This window comes from Acomys russatus, chromosome 18 (assembly GCF_903995435.1).
Source record: "Acomys russatus chromosome 18, mAcoRus1.1, whole genome shotgun sequence".
Lineage (NCBI taxonomy): Eukaryota > Metazoa > Chordata > Mammalia > Rodentia > Muridae > Acomys > Acomys russatus.
In genome coordinates, this window is record NC_067154.1 from 36000413 (window position 1) to 36021167 (window position 20755).

Consider the following 20755-nt stretch of genomic DNA (forward strand, 5'->3'; position numbering starts at 1 on the left):
TTTTCTTTCTTTTTAAAATATATTTTATTAATTTATTCATATTATGTTATCCTATCCCTTGTATCCTCCCATTCCTCCCTCCCTCCCACTTTCCCCCTATGCCCCTCCCCTATGACTATGACTGAGGGGGACCCACTCACCCTGTATATGCTCATAGGGTATCAAGTCTCTTCTTGGTGGCCTGCTATCCTTCCTCTGAGTGCCACCAGGCCTCCTCATTCAGGGGACATGGTCAAATATGGGGCACTAAAGTTGTGTGAAAGTCAGTCCCCACTCTCCACTCAACTGTGGAGAATGTCCTGTCCATTGGCTAGATCTGGGTCATAGTTCTATGTTTACTGCACGATGTTTACTGCACGTATTGTCCTTGGCTTGTGCCATAGTTTGAGCAGGACCCCTGGGCCCAGATCCACCTGTCATAATATTCTTCTTGTAGGTTTCTAGGACCCACTAGATCCTTCTATTTCTCCCATGCTTCTTTCACTAAAGTCCCTAGAAAATGCTTGAACATGGGAAACTTCCTTCCATTTTACCCTCGATGTATACTTGAAACATTTGGGAGAGCAAAGAAAAGGTTTGGAAATAAGAAGCTTCCTTTCGTTTTACATGTTTGTTGATGATAATTAACAAGATCTCATTTTGGAGCTGTCCACATTTGGTTGCAGAGGTGTGCAAACTTAGTAGCCCTTAATGTGGGCATAGGGTTTTAAAATTCTCTAGAAGGCATCCTCACAGAGCCTGGAAAGGCAGTAAACAGACTATTTCTCACGGGCAGCCAAAGTCAGTAATCCATTAGGGAATCCTCAGAAGTGGATTCTGACTCAAAAATACAGGTAGAGATTGTCCCAGTGGCTTGTCAGTGCTTGTCAGTAACCAAAAGAGTGCAACTCAGTAGAAGAACTGGCCTGAGGACACATCCACCTAGTGCTCTAGGATCTTGAGGGGGCCAGACAATAGCAGGAAAAGGGACTGTCTCTACAGTCTCACCCAGTGGGGAAAGTCCTAATAGTAGCTCAGTGAGAAGGACCAGGCAGAGTCATGCAGCCTGGAGTAGGATACCTCCTTTCCCAGTGAACCAAAGAGGTGTTAACTGTCTCTCAGAAAAAAGGAACCATGTACACCAACTAGGAAGGGGAAATCAGCTGGTGTTGGGTGTAGAAAGGTAGCAATCCAGTAATTAGGGAGTGCTCAAAATCCATAAAAGGGGGAGGAATCTACCCTATGAAATATGTGAAAAGTAGGAAGCTTAGACTGTTGGTTGGCAGTACTTATCTGGATTCCATTTGACCTGAGAGGTGGATTTCCGGTCGCTTACAAGAATCCTTTTAAGTTCATAAAGGGAGAAATATGTTACACATGGTATCATCATCATTGTTTGTAATCTGTAGTGAAATGCACATTGTAGGAAAAAGTAGTAGACATATATCATAGCAGAGGCTTCGGAAATGAAGTTTGAATTAAAAACGTGAATAATCTTTGAGGTGAGTTTTAGAAAGGCAGATGATTTATGGAACATTTTGACATCTGTGAAACAGTAACATGGGGAGAAATGATGAAAGGAAGTCTGGTAAAAGGGTAGACTGTATCTGGACCTGAAACTAGCTCTAGGAGTGAGGTTTTAAGTCTGGTCTCCTGAATATAAAGAGGAATGGGAAGGCATATGAAGCCTGTTTATCTTTATCCTGAGGTCTGTGAATAAGGCAAACCTGTTTGCACTTCCAAATAGGAGATTTAGTATATAGTCGTTTTAACAAGCTAATGAATTGACCAATGAACTAACTTGGCAGATTACTTTTGACTAAGGCACTATTTATCTGTTTTCTAGCTATCAAGCTAATATCAGCTTAGCTGTCAAAGTGATCAGAGACCTGAGAAGGATAAATTGTAACCTAAATGAATCCATGTATCAATAAAAATGACAGACATGACTAGTAAGTCATATCCTAGCAAATAGTTGTTCCATTTTTCTCCTGTGGCAGCATGACACCATAGGCAGAGGCAGTCTGGCATCAGGTACAGAGGATGAGAGGCTGTTTCTGTGGAAGGAGAACATGGAAGAGACTGACCTCACCTTGTTTTCAGCAATGTGAGATAATAAGTCTCCGGGTGTCCAGTTTGCCCACAGTTCATGCTGGGCCCTAGCAGAGGGAGGGACATAGAGGGCAATCTTGCCCAAGGGTCAGCATACCTCAAGTCAGGATTGATGTCACTTGCAGTTGAGCCCAAGTCTTCTGAGAAATTGGAGTACTACCATTATGACCTGTGAATAATAAACATGCACTTTAAATGCCATATTCAGCACATATCTGACAAGTTTTGGACTAGATCTTTCTATCTAGTTTTTTGCTCTAAATTGTACTTTGCAAACACAAAATAGAATGTTATTATCTCATTCTATGTTTGACCTTGAGAATATAATTAATCACATTGGTTCTTAGCATGACTAAAATTACTTTCTTGAATATTTTAGAGGATTTGATCATTTATAAGACCTTAATAATTAAAGACTAGGACTTTAGGTTTTATCCTTCTTAAATTAGAGCCTTAACATTTATAAACATGTCCGTAAAAAGAAAGCAAAACAGTTTACTGTATGTTTTGGTTTATAAAAGTCCATAACTTATAAAAGTTTTATAGAACATTTTAAAAACGGTGTCAAAACCATTAGCCAGAAGGCTATAGTTGAATCCAGGGCAGCTGGTGACAGGAGTAAAAGCATTTATTTATTTGTCTAGAAATTAGTAAAGATATTAATTAGAAATTAAAACATTTGAACCATGGTGAAAATATAACCTTAAAAATGTAAAAGCAAAGATGGTTCTACCAGTCATGAGCAGGCATGAAATTCACAATTCGAGTAGGAGATTACCTTGTCCACCTTAGCTGGGACCCTGGTGTGGAGGATCACAGCAAAAACCTGTTGATAGGGCTCTGTTGATAGGGCTGATGCTCCGTGAATCTGCCTCAGGTGTGAGCGTCAACAGGGAAGAAGCAGCTGCTGCCATCATTTTTAAAGCTCCTGCTACTAGCTGCTCAAGAGAAGAAGCTATTGCTTGGCTAAAGGCAATCATGTGGCTAGCCATCGTCTTTGCTTTGGATAATATAACAGTTAAAGTATGGCGCTATTGATTGCCTCACCACCTTTCTTAAGGACAATAGCATGACTAGCCACCATCTTTGTTTTGGAAGTATTGTGGCTATACCTACCATCTTTACTAAGGGCTCCGAGTCCTGTTCAAATCCTTACTAAATTACAAATACAGCTTCTGTCTTTTCAGATTTTTGGTGCTTGGTCTACAATGATACAAATAATTTCATGTTTAAGGTTACCTATTTCCTACTTTTACCCACTGTGGCTCCTTTTTGAGGCTAAGGAGGAATGGGGCAGGCAAGCCAATAGAAGGAGGCTGCATAGACCTTTGGAATCTGTATGAGAAGGCCATGTGGAAATGGGAGATAGCTTGGACCATATGGGTGGATTTTTAAGTATAATTTAAAATTTACATTAGCCAGAATTGCACTCTGATGGTAGGGCTTGTGGCACCCTGTAGCACCTATAAGTTGAAGTAGCCTTCTTTGCCACTGGTTCTGGAAGCGCAGTGATGGTTTTGCTGCTAGGCATGCTGCATGTGTCAGGAGACAGGCAAGCAGCTGGAGCAAGCGGAGCAGCAGAGGAGAAGATGAGAATGTATGGATGTTTAGAGAGAACTTTAGAACAGAAGGCAAATTGTTCCTGGCGGTGTGTCAGGTAGAACAAGTTCCATAGAAAGGATCCAGAGTTAGGCAATTCTGGAAGAGCCTTCTCAGTACAGGAATATGATTTGTGAAATATGAAATATAAAATATGCACCACACAACACATATGATATTGCAAGGTTTATTATATGATCATGGGGGGCGGAGAAGGATGTGAGAGGAGTACCCCAGAGAGAAACAAAGAGACAGAGAGATTGGGAGATAGAGACAGCAAGAGAGAAAGAGGGCGAGGGAGAAATAGAGAAGAAGAGAGGTAGGTGAGCTTGTCCTTTTATTATCCTGGGTAGGGCCATGCCTAGTGGCAGGTAGGACATGATATCACAGGTTGCTAGGAAGACTGGAGCCGAATACTAACAAAGGATCTTCCCCACTTTTTCTTCTAAAAGATTTAGTGGGTCTGGTTTTAAGTTGAGGTTTTTAAGCCACTTGGACTTTACTTTTGTGCAGGGTGATAAATACGGAACTTTTTGCATTTTTCTACATGTAGACATCTGTTATACTGGCACCATTTGTTTAAGATGCTATCTTTTCCCCATTGTTTGGTTTAGGCTTCTTTGTCAAAATCAAGTGTCCATAGGTATGTGAGTTTATTTCTGTGTCTTTAATTTGTTTGCATTGATCAACCAGCCAATTTCTATGCCAGTACCATGCCATTTTTATTATTATTGTTCTATAGCAAAGCATAATATCTTGAATTTCTAATGATATTCTACTATACTCATAGACCAGTACCTTTTCCAGTCATCTTCAGAAAGGTTTTCTTCAACAGCAGATGGGAACAGATGCAGAAACCAACATGGAGGCATTATTCAGAGAAAGTAAACTGGAGGTGTCCAACAAAACTGTCCCCTCTAAACTCATGGAATCCCATGTAAGAGGAGAAGTAGAAAGAGTAATAACAAGAGGAAGAGCCCAGGAGAATAAGGCCCTCTGAACCAACTAAGGAAGGTACATATTAGTGGCACAAGCATATCTTGTGGGAACAGCAAAAGCCATAAAGACAACACAGCTGTTTGACTAAGATCAGCAAAGCTGAGCTTAATGACATAATCACTGTAGAGCAATCTTTCACTTTTGAACTTGATCTCTATGCATTGCATCCTTGGGGACCTTTTAATGTTTGTACAATTTGGTATCCTGGATTGATATGAAATGTCTTATGCATCATTTATACCTTCTCCCAGGAGTACTGCTTCTAAGCTTCATCAGGAAAGTCCTGAGCATATTACCTCTCCCATTGTTGGAGAGATATCCTTATCTGGCCTATTTGAAGTTCTTTCTTACACCCTAGAGGTTATGATTCAAACAAAGACACCAGAAATCTCCTTATGAGGCTCTGGCTGCAAGATACTCTTGGAACATCTGCCCCTGGACTTACTCAGGAACAAGATAATTGCAACAAATTGAACTGAAAAAGGTAAATGAGACTCAGTAGGTTAAAGGAGTTAGCAGCAGATCAAATTAAAAACCTCTTTCTACTACTGATGGACAAAGAATTGTGTTGATAAATGATAAAATAAGGAAGTATTGAGACACTCTTTCAGCTGGGCAGTGGTGGTGCACGCCTTTAATCCCAGAACTTGGGAGGCAGAACCAGACCAATTGCTGTGAATTGGAGATCAGCCTGGACAAGTGAGTGTAGGACAGTCAAGGCTACACAGAGAAATCCTGTCTTGAAAAAATAAACAAAACAAAACAAACAACAACAAAACCAGATAGCCCAAAAAACAAAAAGACACCCTTTCTTAGAAAAGTTAGCTGTGCATAGCCACTCTGATGTCCTATGATGAAGGAACCAATACTTAAGGTATTTTGTCTTATTAATGATAACTTTTTTCTTTTTAATTGAATGGATTAGAAAGATTATTTCTCAGTAGGGAAGGGCAGAAAGTTTCTGGATTGTTCCCATTCCAGACTTTTCTCTCACCCTCCACGAAGATGGTGGGAGTACACTGGGCATTTCTGGGGTGACAATTGATCCTCTTGGGGGATGGAAAGAATCTGTCCCTCTTTGGGAATAAAACTTATGATGCAAACCAGAAAAAAAGAAAAAAGAAAAGAAAGAAACTTAGAGATCATTAAAAGTTGGGTTGTATGGTTGATGAGGGAAAATGATAGTAAAAGATAATTCTGTTTTGACATGGCTCATCAACAATGACAAAATTTATGATGAAGAGGAAGCTAAGACATATGTCCAAGGCCAAAAATGATAGTATCTCTGTTTTGGAACAACATGAATTTATCCCTGCCTACTGAGTTCTGAATGGGAAAAAAAAAAAAAAAAAAAAAAAAAAAAAAAAAAAAAAAAAAAAGAAAGAAAGAAAAAAGAGAAGAAGCACTCTGACTGCCAGCCAGGCAGGCATCAAGCCTGACCCCAACCCCAGTGCTGACATGCCTACTCCTTATATCTTCTGCTGGACCTGGCCATTGGCTGTGATTGCCCCCAGCATATTAGCTCACAGAGACTAAAATAGTAAGTATAGGGTTTTTATGGTTCTGCATGGGAGGTCCATACTAAGACCTCTGCATATATATTGTCGCTGTTAGTTTAATATTTCTATGGAAACTTTTACTGTGATAACTAAAGAACTCTGTCCTAAGCCTGGTCTTGGAGTTCTTTTTCACCTGTTGAGTTGAATTGTCAAATTAGATATGACAGTTTTTGCTTCATCTTCATTTTGTCATGTTTGATTGCTATCTTCTAGAATCCTGTTATTTTCAAAGAGAGACAGAAAGGGTTGGACCCAGAGGAGATGGAAGATGGAGAGAAACTGGCAGGTGTAGAGAAAGGGGAAATATAATCAGAATATATTGTATAAGAAAATAATATACTCTCAATAAAATAAAATTAGCAAAACTATAAGTGTACTGAGTGGCACTCCTATATAAAAACATTCCTAGAACTCATTTTTTATTCATATAAAACGGGTAATTTTTAACCCAAATATGATGAAGGTTCCATTATCTTCTGTTAGGCTGTTTTTTCCAGAGGAAGTGGCTTCTGTAGCACCTTTGTACCCATAACCTGATAGGAAATGTGACACCATAAGTTTCACATGAAATTTTTTAATAAACTCTGGGTAAAGAATGCCATAAATTATTGCTGACTTTATCAAGTGAACCAAATTTACTTACATGGTATCAACCTAAAGGAAATTCTGGATAGTTAAAATATACATAGACACATGGGTCTTAGCTGAGTTAATAATATGTGTCTATAGTTCATTTATGAAATTGTAAATTTGATGTGAGAATTTTGTATGAGCATAAAGATGCAAGGACAATTTAACGTTAATGTACTCTATTCTTTCACTGAGACTCAAGGACAGGTTATTACAGATGCATGCTTGAGGTACAATGCTACATAAGCACATTTATCTGGGACATAAAACTAAGAAAACTAAAGAAGTAAATGAGAGTCTTAGCAATTGGAAAAAAGAACTTCAACCTCTTCCTCTGTAGCCTGACAAGGCCAACCTGCCAGGGGAAAGTGATCTAAGTTTGGTGGCCAGAGTGCATGTCTGAAATAATCCCTACTCTTCACATTGTGGGACCCACAAGGAGACTTCGCTACTATATCTGAGCAAAAAGTCTATGTCCATATCATTCATGGTCCTTGATTGGTGTTTAAGCCTCTCCTTTATAATGTAGTTATCCTGTATTATGTTGGTAATATCTGCTTATGAGTAAAAATTCCATGCAGGTCTTTCTGGGTCTTGGTTTTCTCACTCACGATGAACTTTTCTAGTTCCACCCATTTGCCTGAAATTTTCAATATTTTCTTGTTTTTAATATCTGAATAGTATTCCATTGTGTAAATGTACCAGGGTTTCTTTATCCATTCTTCTGTTGAGGGACATCTAGGTTCTTTCCAGATTCTGACTATTAGGAATAAAGACGCTATGAACATAATTGAGCAAATGTCCTTGTATGGTGGAGCATTTTCAAGTATATTCCCAGGAGTGGTATGGCTGGGTCCTGAGGTAGAGTTATTCCCAATGTCCCTAGAAAGCACCAGATTGATTTCCAAAGTGTTTGTACAAGTTTGCACTCCCACAAGCAATGGAGGAATGTTTCCTTTTCTCCACATCCTCACCAGAATGTGCTGAGTTTTTTTTATCTTAGCCATTAGAATAGGTGTAAGATAGAATCTCAGAGTTGTTTTTATTTGCATTTCCTTGATAATGAGGGATGACGAGCATTTCTTTAAGTGTTTTGCAGGCATTCAATACTCCTCTGTTTAATTTTGTACCCCAGTTTTTATTTGGATTATTTGGTTTGGTGGTGTTTAATTCCTTGAGTTCTCTATATATTTTGGATATTAACCCTTTGTCAGATGTAGGGTTTGTGAAGATCTTTTCCAGTCTATAGACTGTCATTTTTCTTTTCTGTTGATAGTGTCCTCCACCTTACAGAAGCTTTTTAGTTTTATATGTTTCCATTTGTTAATTGTTGATCTTTGGGCCTGAGCAGTTGATGTTTTGTTCAGGAAGTTGTCTCCTATGCCAATGAGCTCAAGGCTCTTCCCCACTTTTTCTTCTAACAGATTTAATGTGTCTGGTTTGATGTTGAATTTTTTAACCCATTTGGACTTCAGTTTTGTGCAGGGTGATAGATGTGGATCTATTTTCATCTTTCTACATGTAGCCATCCAGGTAGACCAGCACCACTTGTTGAAGATGCTATCTTTTTTCACTGTATGGATTTGGCTTCACTGTCAAAAATAAAGTGTTCATAGGTGTGTGTGTGTGTGTGTGTGTGTGTGTGTGTGTGTGTGTGTGTGTGTGTGTGTACTCAACTAATGCCTCTGATATTTCTTTTTCAAGACAAGGTTTGACTGTGTAGCCTTGGCTGTCTTGGACTCACTTTGAAGACCAGTCTGGCCTCAAACTCACAGAGTTTCACCTGCCTCTACCTCCCAAGTGCTGGGATTAAAGGCCAATGTCACTATGCCTGGCAACCTCTGATAATTTTTAAAGCTATCTTTTCTAGACATGTTTTACTAACAATCCTTAGTGCTTTCTCAGCTGTAACATGAAAGCAATAGAAATGTGTAAGTCAAAATTTTGCAAATAGAACTCTTTGGAAGTTTACTGTCTTGGTGTCTGTACTGCACAGTTTTAAGTCAACTTGAAATAAGCAAACATCATCTGAGCAGAGGAGGAAACGTCTATTTGAAAAAAATACCTTCAAAAGATCTGGCTGTAAGCAGACATGTAGGGCATTTTCTTAAGCAGTAATTAATAGAAGCAGTTCAAGCCCATTGTGAATGGTGACATCTCTGGGCTGGTGGGTCTGTATTCCATAAGAAAGCAGGCCAAGCAAGCCACTGTGAGCAAGTAAGCAGCACCCATCCATGGACTCTGAGTCATCTCATGTCTCTAGGTTCCTGCCTGTTTGAGCCCTTGCCCTGACATCCTTTGATTTGTAGTTGGTTTTGTTTGCAGGAGTGTATGTATGTTCTGTGTGTCCAGATGCATATGCATATGTGTTGATATATACTTGGAGGCCAGGAATCAACCTAGGGTGCTGTTTCTCAATAAATATAGGCCTTAATTTTTTTACACAAAACTCCCACTGATCTTGAATCTTATTGATTTGTTTAGCTGATCTGATTGTCTCCACTTTTCCAGTGTTGGAAACATGTGTCTTACCATTCCTGGCTTGTATGTAGATTCTGGAAAACAAATTCAAGTCTTCATGCCTGTGAGACTAGCATTTTACCAAATGAACTATGTTCCAAGTGCCAGGAATTGTATTTTCTAATATTTACCTTATTCCATTAGTATAAATTAAATAACTACACATAAAATTAAATAACCACTTAATTTTGGAACCAAGAAAAAAAGAAATGTAGTATGCACTCTTCACATCCTTGTCCTTGTATTAAAAGTGTAAATTTGCCTTTACTCCTTTAATATGTTTTTCTCACAACAGAGACATTAGCAATGATTTTTTTTGTCACAACTTACCTATCATTTGGCCACCTCAGTCCAGCTATAGGTTCATGAGAGAAACTAAATGACTTGAATCTTAGAGTGTTGAGCAAAAAAGCTTAATTCTGTATGGTCTTTTTAGTGCATGCCTCTAATCCCAGCACTCGGGAGGCAGATGCAGGCAGATCACTGTGAGTTCAAGGCCAGCCTGGTCTACAAGGTGAGTTAAGGACAGCCAAGGTTACACAGAGTAATACTGTCTCAAAAACCAACAACAACAACAACAAACAAAACAAAACAAAACAAAAAAAAAAAAAAAGAAAGAAAGAAAGAAAGAAAGAAAGAAAAGAAAAAAGAAAAGACAAAAAGAAAAGAAAAGAATGCTGACTTTAGTGACTGGAATACAGTCCCTGATTTACTTTCTCTATCTTTGTATATGATCCAAAATAAAACTGATCTAAAGCATTGCCAATTGTTAATAAATGTTAAACAGATTAAGTTACAAAATAAGAATATATAACAATAGGGAACTCTAATTTTTTTTATATTAAATTAAATCAAGTTCTACTTATCATTTTATAGTGCATGTTCTGTAAGGTGGACAAGGTTTATTTATATAAAGAACATGCCAAAAGTGATTCGGCATGAGATATTTCATGTTAATCTGAACATTGAGTACATTTAGATGCAACCATAGCTATAGCAATGACTTAATTGCCAAAGATGTGATCTACTCCGACAAAATGAGTTCTAAATGAGAATGGGCTCACTCTCTCCTCAGAGCTTACTAAATACTTATATTTTAAGAGTAATCATTTTCTTGATCACCCATTTCCTGGGAGAGTTCTTCAAACCAGAACATGGGAGATTATTTTAGGTTGACAGCACTCCAGTGGCAGCTTATTTAAACGAGTAATAAGCTCATTAAATCTAAAGATTTCATAGAAACTGTGATAAGAGACACAATCAACTTAAGGGCTTTTCAAGGAAAAAAAATCAAAAAGTGTACTTTAAAACAACTGAATAAGAGGTATTTGATTGCCACCTTTCGCAGCATTACCAAGTCATTTTGATGCTAATGGAAAGCGAATACCAGAAATTCAGTAGGCTTATTGCTCACACAACACCAGGCATAGACCATGTTGTGAATGCTCTTCTTTCCTTTCATCCATCAAATTCCTCTCTATGTATCAAGGTAAATTTTTCTTTGCCATAAAAATCTGTATGACTCTGACAGCCTTCAAAATTTTCCCTCATCCTTAAATTTCTACGGCGATTCTCATCTACATGATTTTTAAAAAAACATTTCATTATAATATCCTGTTTCCAACTGCTGTATTTATTGGTATCTTCTTGTCTTTAGAAATTATTTTCCTACATTCAAAAATACATGCAAAGTTTTCAGTTCATCTCAAGTTGCAATCACTTTGGTATTCACTAGATTAAAATATCTGGTAAATAACTAGCAGTTAGAAGGTATTGTTGCAGATATTTTACACGGTGATGCTTATCTTGTTATATCACATGTGGAAATGGCAAGTAAGAGAATAATTGGAGAGATAAATTAGCCAGAAAGTGTTTTATTTTATATTATTTCAAACAATCTCATGGAGAAAGTTGACAGTGTGTTAAGTCTTCAGAGAACATATATTGGGATGAGGACATGGAAGCTTTTATATTTCTTCACTGAGCAGTAATTAGATGTATCCAGTAGAGGGGAATTGGTTAAGGAAGCATTTGTTAGTCAAATGTAACTGATGAAAATATTTAAAATTGTAAGTTTTCTGTTTATATGTCACAAATAGTATGAATCCAGTGACTTACCTTGAGCATGGTTTTAGCTGGTGGGATCTACCTTGAAGTAAAAACTTAAAACTAGCAAGGCCTGTGTATTACTAACATTTTGTTACTTTAGAAAAATGATATGTCTAAAACTCATTAATGGAAGAATGTGTTTGTTCGGCTTATGCCTCCAGAGGGATAATCCATAAGGCTAGGGAGACATGATGGCAGGCAACAAAAATGGAAAACTGAGAGTGGTATCTTCTGTCAAGAGCATAAAACAGAGAGAGTGAACTTCAAGAGTGGCAAGACTATACGGTCTCAAAGGCTACCCCCAAACACATAATTTCTTCAGCAAGGTCTTACAACCTAAAGGTCTCATAATTTCCCAAATTTCACCAGTTTTTCAAATAGTTGAGACAACAACAGAAGGTTTTTAATTCAAACCACGATAGCAAACAATCAAATTAATCAGTGTTGACGAAGTACAATGGATAATTTGGAAAACTGGACTCAGACTAAGAGGTTGATATGCAGAAGAGCTCTTCAGTATAATTGTAACTCGTGGTTTTCAACAGAATGTATATTCCTTTTACCAACACTATATCATGTGTGTTATCTTCTATTGGTCAGAGTCTATGTCTTCTGTTTTGTAACACACTTGTTTTCTTCACATTCTAGGAGCACATACCATGAGAAAGATTAATTTAATATACTGTTGCTCAGTATTATTTTCTTAATATAGTATATGTGATCCTTCCCAGTACTGTGAATTAGAAATGAAACTTGCTTGCTTCTGTTGAACTTCATGTATTACTTCATTTTCAGGCAAATTACTACACAGAAGTCAATTGTAGGCAAAGATTACCTTCAGTGACGGACAAACTAACATGTCATTTGCTGTATACTATATCAAACAGAAGATTGGCTTGGTGTACAATGTCTTTCTTTAATTCAATGTCAGCTCTTGTTGCTGGGGCAGTAGGAAGCTAATATTGCCTTGTAAGTTTTCCAGAACAAGAACTGGTTGATCTGAATCATATTAATGAAATACCAGTGCTCATTGACAGTCTATGGGTATAAATTGTGCAGAACTAAGATTACAATGAAGCATAAACCGGTAATGAGGTCTTAGTAGATGTGGGGAAAATGATGAGTATGCTGAATGAAATTAAAATGACATGAATTAAGGAGGGAAAACAAGTGATGATAATTAACTCTTTTGAAATTATACTAAACTTCAAGACTGCATGATTTGGAAAGGAAATAAAGTGGGTAATGTGACTCAGAGTATTGATCAGAATACATTATATGAAACTCTCAGTTATTAATAAAATATCACATAAAGCTAATGATATTAAATACTTATATGCACAGAAAATACTACTAGACATTATAAATTTTATTATCTACTATGAACCATTAATTTTGAGATGAGAAAAGACAAAAGGACTGAATGAAAAGAATTGTTAAGATTTACTGTCTTTTGTACACTTACTTTCTAGTGAATGAGTCCTCATGTTTCTGTAGATCCTCTTTTTAATCACTTCAAGAGTTTCCTTCTCTACTGAAAAGGATTTTCTATTGCTTGCTACATCTCCTGCTTCCCAATCTCAGGATAGAGCTTAAAAAGAAAACAAAAGTTTACCCTAACCCTAACTTTAAACCCCTTCCCAGATCTAGCCAATGGTCAGAATATTCTCCACAGTTGAGTGGAGAGTGTGATATGACTTTCTCATGTACTCTGGTGCCTCACATTTGACCATGTCCCCTGGAGGGGGAGACCTGGTGGCACTCAGAGGAAGGACAGCAAGTAGCCAAGAAGAGACTTGATACCCTATGAGCATATATAGGGGGGGCGTAATCCCCCTCAGGAACAGTCATAGGGGAGGGGAATAATGGGAAAATGAGGGGGGGGAGGAATGGGAGGATACAAGGGATGGGATAAACATTGAGATGTAACAAGAATAAATTAATAAAAATAAAAAATAAAAAATAAAGAAAGAAAGAAAACAAAAACCATCCACACCTATGAGAATATACCATGCATGACTGTCTGAGTCTGAGTTTCCTCACTCAGGATGACCATATCTAGTTCCATCCATTTGTATGAAATTTTCAATCTTTCCTTGTTTTTTATAGCTGAGTAGTTTTCCATTGCATAAATACAACACAGCTTCTTTGTCCATTCATCAGTAGAGGGACACCTGGGTTGTTTCCAGATTCTGATTGTTATTAACAATGGTGCTATGAACATAGTTGAGCAAATGTCCCAGTAGTACAGTGGAGCATCTTTCAAGTATATGGCCATGAGTGGTATAGTTGAGTCTTGAGGTAGCATTATTCCCAATTTTCTGAGAAAGCATCAGATTGATTTCCAAAGTGATTGTACAGGTTTGCACTCCCACCAGCAATGGAGGAGGGCTGGTCTTTCTCCACATCCTACTGAGAGACTCGGTCTAGTGTGGGATCAGGATAGATTCTTGGACTTGCTTCGGAACTCAGCTGGAGCACTAAGAGTAGTATGGAATAATGAGGGGATGAAAAGACCCAGAAGATTCAGGAGCCCCACAAGGAGACTATCATGGCTCGTGAATCTGGACCCAGGGTGGCCTGCACAAGCTGTTATACCAATCAAAGTTAATGCATGCAGTAAACCTAGACCTCCTGTTCAGATACAGCCAATAGACAACTCATTCTCCATGATTATGGTGAGAGCAGTGAGTGCCTCTGGCATGATATTTGGTGCACTGATTTAATCACTTCCCCTTGGTGGAGAAGCCCTAGTGCACACAGAGGAAGGAGAAGCAGGCTATGTGCATAAGACCTGATAAGGTGTGGTCTTATGGTAAAGAAGGAAATTCCTTTCTGTCAGATGTCTAACAGAGGGGAATAGAGTGAAGGAGGGAGGGAGAGTGAGGATAGGAAGATACAAGTGAGGGAATAACATTCAAAACCTAATCTGAATACATTATAGTGAATTAAAAAAAAACTTTAAAAACCATACTGGTGTTATAAGTGTATATTATATTTGGAATTCCAAGAAATTAATTTTACTTCAATGTACAAATTAATATAAATGCATCAAAAGTATTTATTTCAACATTAATCCCAATAAAATCCCTGAATAGAGTGGGAGAGATATGAACTGACTTCAGTACCAATTGAAGAACAAGTAGCCCCTGGATGGAAAAAGAAAAGTCTGATTTCACTTTCTATGTTTTGGTAGATCAACCATATTCTGCTCAGGACAGGCTGTTGTGAATCAACTAACATGGGTTCTGTTACCAAAACTCCCTTTTGCTACATGAAAATTACATGCTCAACAACCAAGCCATATCACCAATGCTGAAAATAATATTCTTATTTCTAAAGTTCTAATTATTTAAATTACCAAAAGTGAAGATAGTCACATTGTGTCCTCAATAAATTTATGAAAAAAGCACAACTATTTAAAGTAAGCTATATATATTTGAATAAAATAATAACTTTTTCAAAAAGATGTAATTAAAAATAAGTAAAATTACAAAGCTCATAGGCTTTGGCACCATTGGGGCACACGTGGCAGAAACTGCCCAGGCCACCTTGCCTGAAAGTGGAGGGCACCATACAATAAATAAACACGTGACGAATAGAAGGAAATAACAGAAAAACTGGAGGATGTGCTGTGGAGATAAAATAAACTGTAGAATAGTAGGACACAACAAGTGTGGTGTGGGCTATGCTGATGTAAGTGGCCTACACTGCCATCCAATGCCATGATGATGTCCTACTCCACGTCTGGGGCCGAGGTTCAAATGCTCTCAGGGTCTGTGTGGAAGCACATGGCCTAGGTTACCACATAGGACAGTGCAGATGTCTGTGGTCTGTGCTAGACCCTAAAGCCATGTTGATCACCATGGACAGTGCTACTAACTGGAGCCAAACTGATCTGAATGACCTGTGCTGCCACCTGCGGCTGCAGTGATTGCAATGCAGTGACTTATATTGCAATGAATTTTTACTCTTTCATAATATCAAATAACAAACATTTTGAGAACTGATTCACATCCTTTAGATTGGCAATCTTTAAAATGTGTTATTAATCTAGAAACTCAAGCTACCTAATTTCAGATGTTGCGAATTTGTTGGTTTAGGAAAAAAGAAGTTTTTATTAGTGAGATTGACCTATCACATATATACACATATTAGAGAGGAAAGCAGAAGAAATTGTAAAATTCTTTTCAAGGTCCACTTAGGCAGAAGCAATCACTGAAGTGTTATTTACAGCAGCATCCATAACTAATTATTTAACAAGGAAATATGTCAATAAAAAATGACAACCAGATAACCATTCTCAGAGTTTAATATGTATAATTTATCAAAATTAAAGAAAAAATATAAGACTAAAAGAAAAATTGCATATTGAAGTTTAAATGTTATGCCAAATTGATAGTGTTATTACAATGCTCATAGATGAACGTTGCAAAAGTCAAGAAGAGAAATGATACATATCAAATTATTATTACAGTTATATGAAGCAAGACAAAAAAGTTAGATTATCTTTGACCACTTTTATTATTTTATAGTATTAAAATTACTTAAAATATTGTATATTCCGGTGGTGTTTTCTACTTTTGAAGGTCATTTTAATGAAGATGATTTCAGGAGGAAACAATAATTACAGTTATAAGAAAGCCAATTAGTGAATATGCATATATTTTTATGTAAAGGCCTCTAAAAGCAATAAACACTTGCTTCCAGTTTATTATAAAGGCCTTTGGCTCATTGTTCCAACTTAATTTCCAAAGTAATTTCAATGCTAATTAAAACCTTTAGTACCTACAGTGAAACATCCTTTCAAATGTGATTCAATTTTTTCATAATCTAGAAATTATATCTAGACTTTAGAAAACTTGAAGCATATGATGTAGATAGAAAGTTCGTATATAGGCACTAAGGTTTTTTTTTTTCAGACGTTACTCCTTAATTTCATTTTCCCCTTGAGTGAAATAATAAAAAATTCATTAAATAATAATGAATTTAGAAAATATCTTGTTGATAGAAATCCCATTTCATTCATTTTCCTTATTTTGCATTCTATTTGTGCACTTCTATAAAGAATATATTTATTATTTTACATGTATTGGCCAGGTCAAAAGAAGTCATGTATGTACTCTTTTGCTATTATTTCCAAGAATTTTAGGCTCTCTAACTGTAGGGACTGGGCTAATATTACCTTTTATTTGTGATAATAGTAGAACAATAATGTAAATATATGTATCAACATTTCTGTTTGTGACATTTCATATCTTGGATGTTTTACTAAAAATAGAAATTACCCATCAGCACATTCATTATCTGTTTGTGTTATGTCTCTTCATTTTACCACCATCTTGAACATGACTGATTTATTCCTACTATTTGAATAATGGTGCATCTCACTTGTGATTTGAATTCCTGTATGTGGAATGGAAGGACTATGGGTATATTTTGGTAGCAGGTCTAGTGTTAGCCTTTGCATTGTTTGTTTGTTTGTTTGTTTGGATTGCCTTTGTCCTTTTCCTTGTGACTTTGCATCCATTTTCTATGTCCTGGATTTCACTCTGACCAGATCTCCATGGTAGTTGAGATACCTTTGTGGTTTTTCCAAATATATCTTTTCAAGTCTAATTTATCTGTGTAGCTTCCTAGACAGATGATAATAAATAAATAAATAAATAAATACAGTCTTCAGATAAAACCAGATGTCACTCTCCTACACAACGGACTTGATGCAAAATTAATTTGTTAAGCTTAGTAATGATGTGTCTATAAGCAGCAGCTGAAAACACAATTCACATGACTTTGTCGCTAAGATTACTGTTCTCATTAGATTTTATTGTCAACTTGGTATAACATGAAGTTATCTGAGGAAAAATTATTAAATTCTTTTTCAGCTATAGCTGGCATGTGTGAATGCCTGTGACTAACTGTCTTGATAATTGATTGATTTAGGGTGACTACTCCACTGTCAGCAGGAACAATTCAGTGGGCAGCAGCTTGTGGAAAGTAACAGGGAATTAGCTTAGTATGAACCTTTGTGTAACCAGCATTTGTCCCTTGTTTGTGACATTCTTGCATAAGATTCTGTCTTAACATTATTCAATATTACTCTGTAAGCTATAAGATATAATAAACATATATCTGAAGTATATTGCTTTTAGTTGTAGTTTTATTTAATCATAACAACAGAACATACACTAGAACCAATACCGTCTAGCATACCAAACAAATCATTAAATAAATACCTGTTAATTTAGAAAAAAAATCAGCACATATGAACAAATTATACATATTTCTCAAATTTGTTTTCTGGATATTTGAAGAGCATATGATGTATTCATCCTTGTTCCTTTTGTGATTAGGTTATAATTACAAGAGATGAACGCCTTTAATGTGAGCTCTCCCTTATATTTCTAAAAAGATTCTGAACATTATATAAGGTTCAGACTAGGTCCTACCATAGTTATGTGATTTAATTTCAATGTCAAATATTTCATAAGCATAACAAAGAGTAGAAGTTTATGTGAAGCAAAAATATGTGAAATGTTGGAAAATGAACTTCAGCAAGAAGCAACAGGACTCTATGTGTAAAGTTTCTATAACTAATAAGTTTTATAATGGATTTGAGACAATGAAAGTTTCCAGAGGCTAACAGCCTGTGACAAATGAATCCATGAGTGTCTGCAAACTTGACCTTAATTTTAATAGAACTCTAAATACCAGCTTTATCATCTTCTTGGGAATTTGTACAAGTTGTTTTAACCAAAAGAAAAAAATGCTTCTAATATTAAGTTAAGTTTCCTAGAGGAAGATTAAAGATTATTATTATTACTCTGTTTTAAAGAGGTAAGTAAAAGATGCCCATCATGTAATGGTAGAATGTTCATTATTATTATTATTATTATTATTATTATTATTATTAATGATGAAGAATCTATTGTTGTGAAGGCAGAACATAATCTTTACAGCTGATGATTTTATACTGAACATACATGCAAAACACTAAAGTATTAAATATTTCATAAATATCTAAATAATTTATGTTGTTTTATTGAGGCATATCACATCAATCTTACACTATGTCTTCTCAATTATGTGCAAATTTTCATACTTTCTCACTGTGAAAATTGACTATTGAATAAGTTATCTGTCAGAATGTCATTTAGTTTCCTTCTCTGTCCTAGCTATTTAAGAATAATTTCCCCAATGCTATTATTCAAAGGCCTCAAAAAACATAAAAAAGAAAACCCCACTTCAGACATTAGCATCTTTTCAGTCTATACATACTTTGTGTAGATATCATAAATTGTATATCTATGAGACAGCACTTATGAACCCATCTGAGTTTTTTTGATAAATTTCTAAACTTATATTTCCACCTTTCCCAGGGCAATAATCAAAACTGAACAGAATGCATAAATTTATGCCCTGATCATCTTGGAAAACTGAACAGAATGCATAAATTTATGCCATGATCATCTTGGCTTATGAGAAGAAAGCAAGGTCAATCCCATAATTCATTTTATTTATTTATTTATTTATTTATTTATTTATTTATTTATTTATTTATTCTTCTCATACGATATATCATGGCTTCAGACTTCTGTCTATCCACTCCTCCTTCCCACCTCCTCCCTCTCCCAGATCCAGTGCTCCAGTGTTGAATCCAAGAATTTGAACATGTCTACCATATTTTCTTTTGAGTTTATATAAACTCCCACTATTTCTTCAGCCTGCTGAGGAGGTGACCTGTGTTATCAATCTTAACGTGCCTTCTTCCTGTCAGTTTTGAATGAGTTCACCAGGCCAACACATTTCAGCATCACTAACCAGCAAGTTTTCATCCACCTCACAGACTGGCTAAAATGAAAATTCATGAAGAGACATCTAGAAGTGTTTTATAGAGGAATTGCAGAAACTGAGTTATTTTCTTCCATTTTTTGTAGACATCTCAGAAAGATTAAAATGAATTTTGGACAAATTCTGATATGCATAATCTGATGGACACCAACCAGTCTCTTTTCTTTAGTAAACCAACAATTACGAAGGCTACTCTTGCTTTTCTTTGCTGAGGAATATTATAGCCTTGCATCTAAATAATGCACAGCAATGTTCCCCTCTCCCTACTTTAAGGTATTTTTAATTTTTTTCTTTTTTTGCACAAATTCAAAGTACTATACCTTATGTATCAGGCATTATAACTTCAACCATTTTTGAATAATCTTCTCAAATCAAAATATCTCAAATATATTCTATTGAACAAGGGTCTGGATTGATTCATTGATTGACTGACTTTTCTTGAAAATAAAGTCTTCCCCTGTCTTAGTTAGGATTTCTACATCCATGAAGAAACACAATGATCATGGCAAATCTTACAAAGGAAACATTTAATTTGAGCTGGTTTATAATTCAGAGGGTTCATTCATTGTCATCACAGCAGGAAGCATGGATACATGCAGACGACATGGTGCTGGAAAGGTAGCTGAGTTTCTGGATTTGCAGGCATGAAACAAACAGTAAAAATGGGCTTGGCTTGAGAATTTGAAATTTCACTGCCACAGGGTTTCCCACCTCCAAGGTGAGAGGACTTCACGGAAACCTCTGTATTAGACTCTATCTCTAAATATTCATCTGGCTGTGGGGCTCTGCTCCTGTTCCCATCAGCTGCCAGAAGAAGCCTTTCTAATAATAACTGGACATGACACTGATGTGTGAGTATATCTGTGAGCATGTCAGTAGGAATCATTTTTGTTTATTTACTTACTGATTGCCAGCTGTCCTTGATCTACCCAGGTCTCTGAGCTCTCTGAGCTACCCAGTCTCCCATTCCTGACCATTAAGGCAGTGTAAGGCTTGTAGACTTTTTTTTTCCATAGGCCTCCAGTTAACCCAAACATTGTGTGGTTACTCCCCAAGTTCTCAGTCACCATTTCACCAGCATTTCTTGCAGTGGGAAAAATGGTAGTTCAACTGAAAATGATTTTGGAATACCTCATTTAATTTTTTCACTTGCAATGATTCTGTAATTAAGACTACAATGTATTTTTGCTTATATCTAATCATAAAGAATAGTTAAAAATTCTTCTTGAAGAAAAATAACAATTATACTATAAATATGAGATAGTTTTATAAGGAGGCAGAAAAATAAATCAATAGAGTGAGGTGGTTTCCTAGTCATGCTTCCTTTTTCTCCTCAATTTTATTGGTTTCGATTTGCCAATCAAAATTTTTGAATTGGAAGTATAAAGTTAATATCA